Consider the following 7854-nt stretch of genomic DNA (forward strand, 5'->3'; position numbering starts at 1 on the left):
TGAAATGTTAACAGTTGCTGAGGTGAGTTGTGAAAGTGATCCTCAAATTCATGTGACTATAGAAGCTTTTCTAGAAGAGTGTTAGAAGAGGCCACATTCTCTTGGTCTTCACTTAGGAAAGTTTGTGTCAGTTTTTACCCAATCAGATCTTTGTGTCAACTGCAAACAAAGGTGGAAGTCCAGGGAAGCTTGTTTAATGAACGGAATTGACATCGGGTGGTAGGTGCCCCAGAAACCAGAACTATTAGAACTTTAAAGAAGGGCCTATTCTCCAAAGCACTACTGCCTTCCACTTCCCTGGTGTTTTAGAGTATCCGTATATAATCTTGGGTGTACAGGAGACTTTTGTGTTGTCTACCAAAAGTCACCAGTCTTCGCTTTAGGCATTGGAAAATGCCTTTTGAGAAACCTATTAAGTCTTAGGTAATTACATTAGTTGCAGTTTTTCACTTTGTTGATACAAGTACACAAAATGTAGTTAAGTGTCCCGTGACTCATTCATATAAGTTGACGTATATCAAGAAACAAGAAAGACCCAGGAACTCCACTAGCACCACTGTGGTGTAAATTAGGTGCTCATTCCAAACGTTATAGGAAAACCCCAAAAGCGTCTTGAAAATCACCAGTCTGCAGGACAGGCAGCACATGGTTCATAAATAACCGTGAGAGTTAATTTTGAAATAGGCTCTTGGCCTAGTGCAGGGCTTGAACTCAAGACCCTGATATTGAGACCTGAACTGAGATCAAGAGGTGCTTACCCGGCAGCCACTCAAGCACCCCTGATGAGTTTTTTTTTTTTTTAATATTTTTGAGCGCCCACAAATGGTGGGGTGGGGGGGGGAGGGGTAGAGAATAAGAGGGCAGAGGATCTGAAACGGGCCCTGCGCTGACATATAGCCGATGCAGCACTCCACTCACCATGAGATGGGGACCTGAGCTGAACTTGGACGCTTAATGGACTGAGCTGCCTAGGCACCCCATGAGTGGCTTTAAAAAATTTTCCAGGGGCATCTGTATGGCTCATTGGAATGTGCAACTCTTGATCTCAGGGTCGTGAGTTTGAGCTTCCAAATTGTGTAGGGATTACTTCAATATTTAAGGTCTTGTAACTAAGAGGTTCAGGGGCTAACAATAGTTCTTGAGAACATGGGGCTGGATCATATTGTTACAGCCCAATGTCCCTTAAGACAGAGACCCTTAGTGCCTTGTGCAGAGCTAGAGGGGTCTTGGCATTGGAGCGTAAGAGCATCAGAGCACCAACCTAATAAAACTAGCCCCTGGTGGGGATGCTCAGTAATACCTGGTTCCTTGAACTAAAGTGCTGCCTGCCAAGTTTAATGAAAGGAATTGCTAATTAACAAGAGTAAGTACTAGAAAAGTTTTGAAGAACAATTACAAGCACAGGGGTGCCTAGGTGGCTCTTGGTTTCCACTCAGATCATGATCTTACGGTTTGTGGTTTGAGCCCCAGGTCAGGCTCTGCTTGGAATTGTCTCCCTTTTTCTCTGTCCCTCCCCACTCGTGCTCTCTCTCTCAAAATAAACATTAAATTTAAAAAGGTGAAGCACATTAAAATCAATGATGTGTAAAGTGAGAGTTCCATATAAGCCTACTCTTAGAAAGGAGTTTAGAATAGGTTTGCTGCTCATTTTAATTACAAGGTATACATACATTGTGTGTATCATAAAGTCCAAGATAGTCCACCTGAGTTCCTGATTATTTCCCGGTGATAGCTACTTCTAAGGTTTGGTCCTTTTTGGGGACTGTAAAATAAATACACCATAGTTACTTATATACATACATATGTATACACATGTATGTACACATACAAATAGGACCATTTGCAATGCAGTGTTTCTCAGCTTTTTTTAAAGTGTAGTTAGGGACATTTTTTCATGCCACCGTATCTAGACCTACGTTGTTCTTTTTAACACTCTTGCTATTCCATTTATATGGATGCCCTATAATTTCTTTAACCTTTCCACCAACATTTGTTTCCAGTTTTTGCTGTTACAGTGCTGTAGCAAAGTCATCTTATACACATCTCTTTTTTATACTAATATTTTGAAAGTATAGCATAAATAATGAGATTTCTATGTAATAAGTTTCTCCAGGGTAATTAAAAATTGGCCTTAGAGCTTAACTTTTATAACTATTTGTTGTCCCATGATACTTTTCTATTTTAATTTTTTGAGTAGGTAATACCTTTCATGTGTTCCAGATACATAAAACGTTTAAAACTGTGTATAACAAGTCTCCACCCAGTTCTCCACCCCCCATCTTCCCCCCGCCCCCCACGAACTTTTAGAGTTTCTCTATACACATACAGGCAACCACCAATTTTTAATATCCCCTGCCACAAAAACTAGCATACTGGTTTGCAGTCTCCTGCACCTTGCGTTTACACTTTACATCTTTTATAGTTTTGACAGAGTTCTAATATCTTTTCATTTTGTATGAAGGAAAAATGCCTTTTATTTCATTTTCTCAGGAATAAAACCACCTAGCCAGCACAATCCCTAGTGGAACATTTACAGGCCCTTCCCAACCAATCCAGAACTGCAGTGACACAGTGATGAATAAGATGTGTTTCTGCCATTTAGGCGTCCTGAGTCGAGTTAAAGAACAGGGATAATAGACTTGTTCAGTTTCACCGAGTGATGTAATAGGTCAAAGCACCCCGAATTTTGCTTTCACACATGAATTAATGCTATGGAAGGATTCACCTACATAGATACAGTTGCAAGTCTTGAATAAACTAGAAGAGAAGCACATGGATCTCATTTATTTTTTTTTTTTAATGTTTTGATTTTTGAGACAGAAACAGCATGAGCGGGGGACGGGCAGAGAGAGAGGGAGACGGAATCCGAGGCAGGCCCCAGGCTCCGAGCTGTCAGCACAGAGGCAGAGGCGGGGCTCAAACTCAGACTGTGAGATCATGACCTGAGCTGAAGTCGGACGCTCCACCCACTGAGCCACCCAGGCGCCCTGGCTCCCATTTATTTTAAGGTAGTGTTCCTTTTCATGTTTTGTCTGAGAGCACAACAAAATCCTCGCCAAGTTATAAATATGACCCTGACAGAGGTATGCTGTTTAGAGACTGGCAAGTGCCTTTCAATGATCCCCCATCTTGGTGTGCAGTGCTTATTTCTGCCGGAAGAGGGAACCCTAGGACAGGCTTCGGTTTAGTCGTGAGGTCCGCAGCGCCTCCAAGCGGTTGTGGTTGACCAAGCAATTTATGTTTTTGCCTTTCTCCCTGGTGAGGCTTTTAACTGTCTCACCCTTTCCGTCCCCCCACCCCCTTCACCCACCCACCCCCGCCCCAATGCCTTATACGTTCTCCTTTTTCTTCCAGTCCTACAGCCGCTTCCTTTTCCATCCCAGTTGGAATTACTCCGCAACATCTAATGTAGCCATTATTCAATGCGGGCCCTCTATTTCTGACTCGATCTCATCAGATATAATCCCTCAAAGTGCTCTCTTTCCTGCTTCCCTTATCTGCTGGCCACTTTCTTTTCTCCATATGCTTCCTGTCATTTTCCGCCTTTCTCCACTCAAGCTGCTCCTTGTTTCTAAAATACCACCAACCCCGACCTCAACAAATCAAATCGTATCCGTCCAGGCCTGCTTCAAAGGTTGGTTGCACAAAGCCTTCCTTGACTGTCCTGACTGGACATCATCTGAAGTCCCTGAAATGTAGCTCTTTCTAGTTTTGTATTGAAGTTCTTTATTCAAACGAGATAAAGCACTTTATTTATCTTTAAATAAGATAAATTTAAATTTAAATAAGATAAATTGTTCCTTTATTTGAGAATAAATAATTACACACAGCAGCAGAGATGATCGGATTGAATGGGAGAAGTTTGGGATCCTACTTATGATCTGATGGTTAGGAGAGGCTTTCCGGGAGGAGACTCCTTAAGTGAGACCTGAAAGATGAGTGGAGGCAGCTTTGCAGAAGGCGGGGCAGCACAAGGTAGTTCAGGAGCCCCGGTATTGGCAGGGTTTGGCATATCTGAGGAACAGAGAGACCAGCATGGCTGGAGTGCAATAAGCGAGTGGAGAGATGGGGCCGGAGGGCTTTCAACAGATACACTAAATTCTTGGTCTGGAAGGGGTACCAGGCATCAGCTTTAAAAAAACAAAACAAAACAAAACAAAACAAACAACCCTCTCCTAGTGGATCTAAAAGTGAAACCAGGGTTGGGAACCACTGTTGTAAACTGTTGCTATCATTTAATGGGTGGAATACCTTTTAATCAAACTGGTACCAAAGAATTGTATTAAGGAAGTTCAAATGTATTTAAAACATTTTTTAAATTATTTTATGAAAAAAATTGTTTAAGGTTTATTTATTTTTGAGAGAGAGAGACAGAGTGCAAGCGGGAGAGGGGCAGAGAAAGAGAGGGAGACACAGAATCTGAAGCAGGCTGCAGGCTCTGAGCTGTCAGCACAGAGTCCGATGTGGGGCTTGAACCCACGAAATGCGAGATCATGACCTGAGCTGAAGTCTGGTGCTTAACCGACTGAGCCACCCAGGCACCCCTATTATTTTATTTTCTTAAGTTTATTTACTTTGAGAGAGAAAGAGTGAGTGGGGGAGGGGCATGGGGGGGGGGAGAGAAAATACCAAGCAGGTTCTGCACTGTCAGCACAGAGCCTGATGTGGGGCTTGAACCCATGAACCCTGAGATCATGACCTGGTCCAAAACCAAGAGTTGGAGGCTCAACCCACTGAGCCACTCAAGGTTCCCCCTCTACCAGTTACTATTGGGAATCCTATTTTTAGCAACTGTTGGTATCTACTCAATTAAAACTTTTTTGAGCCCCTACTGTATCAGAATGTTTCCTATAATAGAAAACTCAACCGGCTGGTCTAAACCTTAGGGAAATACATTATCTTTATAACAAGACACTCAGAGCCAGGACTCTGGCCTCCTCTGTGTTGCCTTTTTTTCTCGGGTGGTCAGCAAGATGGCTGAGCGGTTCCGGACATCACATACAGATCAGACAATGTCCACAGGAAGAAAAAGTGACACATCTCGTTCCTGTGACTCTTATTAGAAACAAAACAAAACAAATCTTTCCTGGATGTCCCCATGGCAGACGTGCCTTCATTGCCCAGAATAGGACTATCTGTTCATTCATTTTATTGTTGTTGAAACTGTAGAATCTATTTTTAAGATTTTTAGTTGTTCTTATTGTGTTTCTTCTTCTTGTGGTTGGAATATAAACAATGATTAGGACACATTTATCTCTCAGAGATGGTTATAGTAAACAGGACATATTGGGGCACCTGGCTGGCTCAGTTGGTGGAGCGTGATGCTCTTGATCTCAGGGTTGGAAGTTCGAGCCCCATGTTGGGTGCAGAGATTACTTTAAAAATAAAATCTTGGGGTGCTTGGGTGGCTTAGTTGTTTCAGCGTCTGACTCTTGATTTTGGCTCAGGTGATGATGTCACTATTTGTGAGATCGAGTCCCGTGTGGGACTCCACGCTGACAATGTGGAGCCTGCTTGGGATTCTCTCTCTCCCTCTCTCTCCGCCCCTCTCCTGCTCATTCTCTCCACCCTCCCCCAAATAAATAAACATTAAAAAAATTAAAATCTTAAAAAAAATAAACAGGACATCTTTACAAACCATCAAATGAATCTTAAAATGTGTTGAAAACCCAGCTCTATGGAATGAAGAGTGGAACCTATCCAGATGGACTATGGCAGGGGAGTGGCCAATTCAGATGTAGGCAGGAGGGAGCAGGGAGGTGGACCCCAGAGTCTGGGTGAACCAATGTGGAAGGGTCAGTATTTCCTTTAAGCCCATATGACAATAGTCTGTGCTGCATTGTGTATGACTGCCTTGAGGAAGACCTTCCTAAGTTGCTTTTTAAAAAAATGTTTGTTTGTTTCTTTGTTTGTTTGTTTGTTTGTTTGTTTAGAGAAAGCCATGAGTGGGGGAGAGGAGAGAGAGAGGGAGAGAGGGAATTCCAAGCAGGCTCTGCGCTGCCAGCATGGAACCCGACTCGGGACGTGATCCCACGAACCGTGAGATCATGACCTGAGCCGAATTCGAGAGTCAGACCAGTGGATCTGGTTTGGGTCTCTGATGATGTTGCAGGTCTTGCATGAAGGCTTGGTAAGCCAACGTGGCTGCTGGCCTCCCCCAGAGTGAGTCATTCAAGCAAATAGTGGAGGAGGCGCTGTCTTTTATGATCTAGCCTTGGAAGTCACACACCTACATTTCTACAATATCCTATTGGTTACACAGGTCAGCCCTGCCCACTGTGGAAGGGGACAGCACAGGGTATAAATACCAGGAGCTGGGGGCCACTGGAATCATCTTGGAGGTAGACGCCATCCCCGTATTGAGTCCCTGATCGATTATTATCTGGCCTTGTTCAAAATCAATGAAATCGATTTCATATTGCCTTGGTCTTCAGTATTTTCTTTCGAAGAGATGTTACAAATTCCCAACGATCATTGCTTCTGTTTAAAGAAAACCTGGTTTATGGGGCGCCTGGGTGGCGCAGTCGGTTAAGCGTCCGACTTCAGCCAGGTCACGATCTCGCAGTCCGTGAGTTCGAGCCCCGCGTCAGGCTCTGGGCTGATGGCTCGGAGCCTGGAGCCTGTTTCCGATTCTGTGTCTCCCTCTCTCTCTGCCCCTCCCCCGTTCATGCTCTGTCTCTCTCGTCCCAAAAATAAATAAAAAACGTTGAAAAAAAAATTAAAAAAATAAAATAAAATAAAGAAAACCTGGTTTGATACCTAATGATTTTTACGTTATGTATTTCACGTAGGACGTCATCGGAATTCATTTTTCTTTCTTTCCAGGGTCATATTGTCAATGAGATTCGATAGACCCAGTGGCTGGGGTTTTTAAGGCCTGCTACATTGCTTGAGAGTCTAAAAAAGTACACTGTATCCAATATATGAAAACTTGACTTTGAGAATTTTAGGATTGAGGAGGGGGGGCCTCCTCACTGGCTCAGTCAGTGGAATGTGTGTGTGACTCTTGATCTCAGGGTTGTGGGTTCGAACCCCATGGTGGGTGTACAGATTACTTAAAAATAAAATCCTAAAATAAATAAATAAGTAAATAAATAAATAAATAAATAAACAAATAAATAAATAAATAAAAATTAAACAAAGCAAAACAGTAAAAGTTACCCACATTAGATACAATTCCCTACTTCAGACTTGAGGTGAGCATCACTTTGTGTCACCTTGTGTAGCTGCTAAAATGTTTATTTATTTATTTTAAGATTTTATTTTTAAGTAATCTCTATGCTCTACACACTAAGCCAGCCCCGCACCCCAAAGGTGGGTACATTTTAATGTAAGATCCAATATGGAATATTTAGTATTTGGTTGTGGCATCCGAAGTAAAAATGGCTAGCCCCCACCCCCCCCCCCCCGCCCCGTCTTGTTTTTCTTTCATTAAAAAACAATACTTGACAACAGATTAGACATTTTTGCCCCAAGGATTTCCTGGCCACAAGAGAATCCTGAAAGTTTGGGAATAAATGATTTACGGCACCCACATGCCAAGTCGAGGCTGAAGGGAAGAAAAGTTCTGGGGAGATCACTTCGTGCGTCTGCCCAGGACGCTGCCGTATTTATTAGGTGTGAGATGTAGTTTCTCATGCACTCCTCATTTTGTACTTCCCCTAAATATGACAGCTCTAGAAATGCTTAAATGACCCCAACTGGGTCTTCTTATTCGCTTGAAAAGAAAACAAGATTAAGGACCGGGTTCTTGTGTTAGGTGTAGAACCAGCAGAGAGAGCCAAATATTATTTTCTGCCTTGAGACAAGTCTGCATGGATCTGAACAATTAGTAAAGTGATGGGGTTTTATGAT

This window comes from Panthera tigris, chromosome D3 (assembly GCF_018350195.1).
Source record: "Panthera tigris isolate Pti1 chromosome D3, P.tigris_Pti1_mat1.1, whole genome shotgun sequence".
NCBI classification, from domain to species: Eukaryota; Metazoa; Chordata; class Mammalia; order Carnivora; family Felidae; genus Panthera; species Panthera tigris.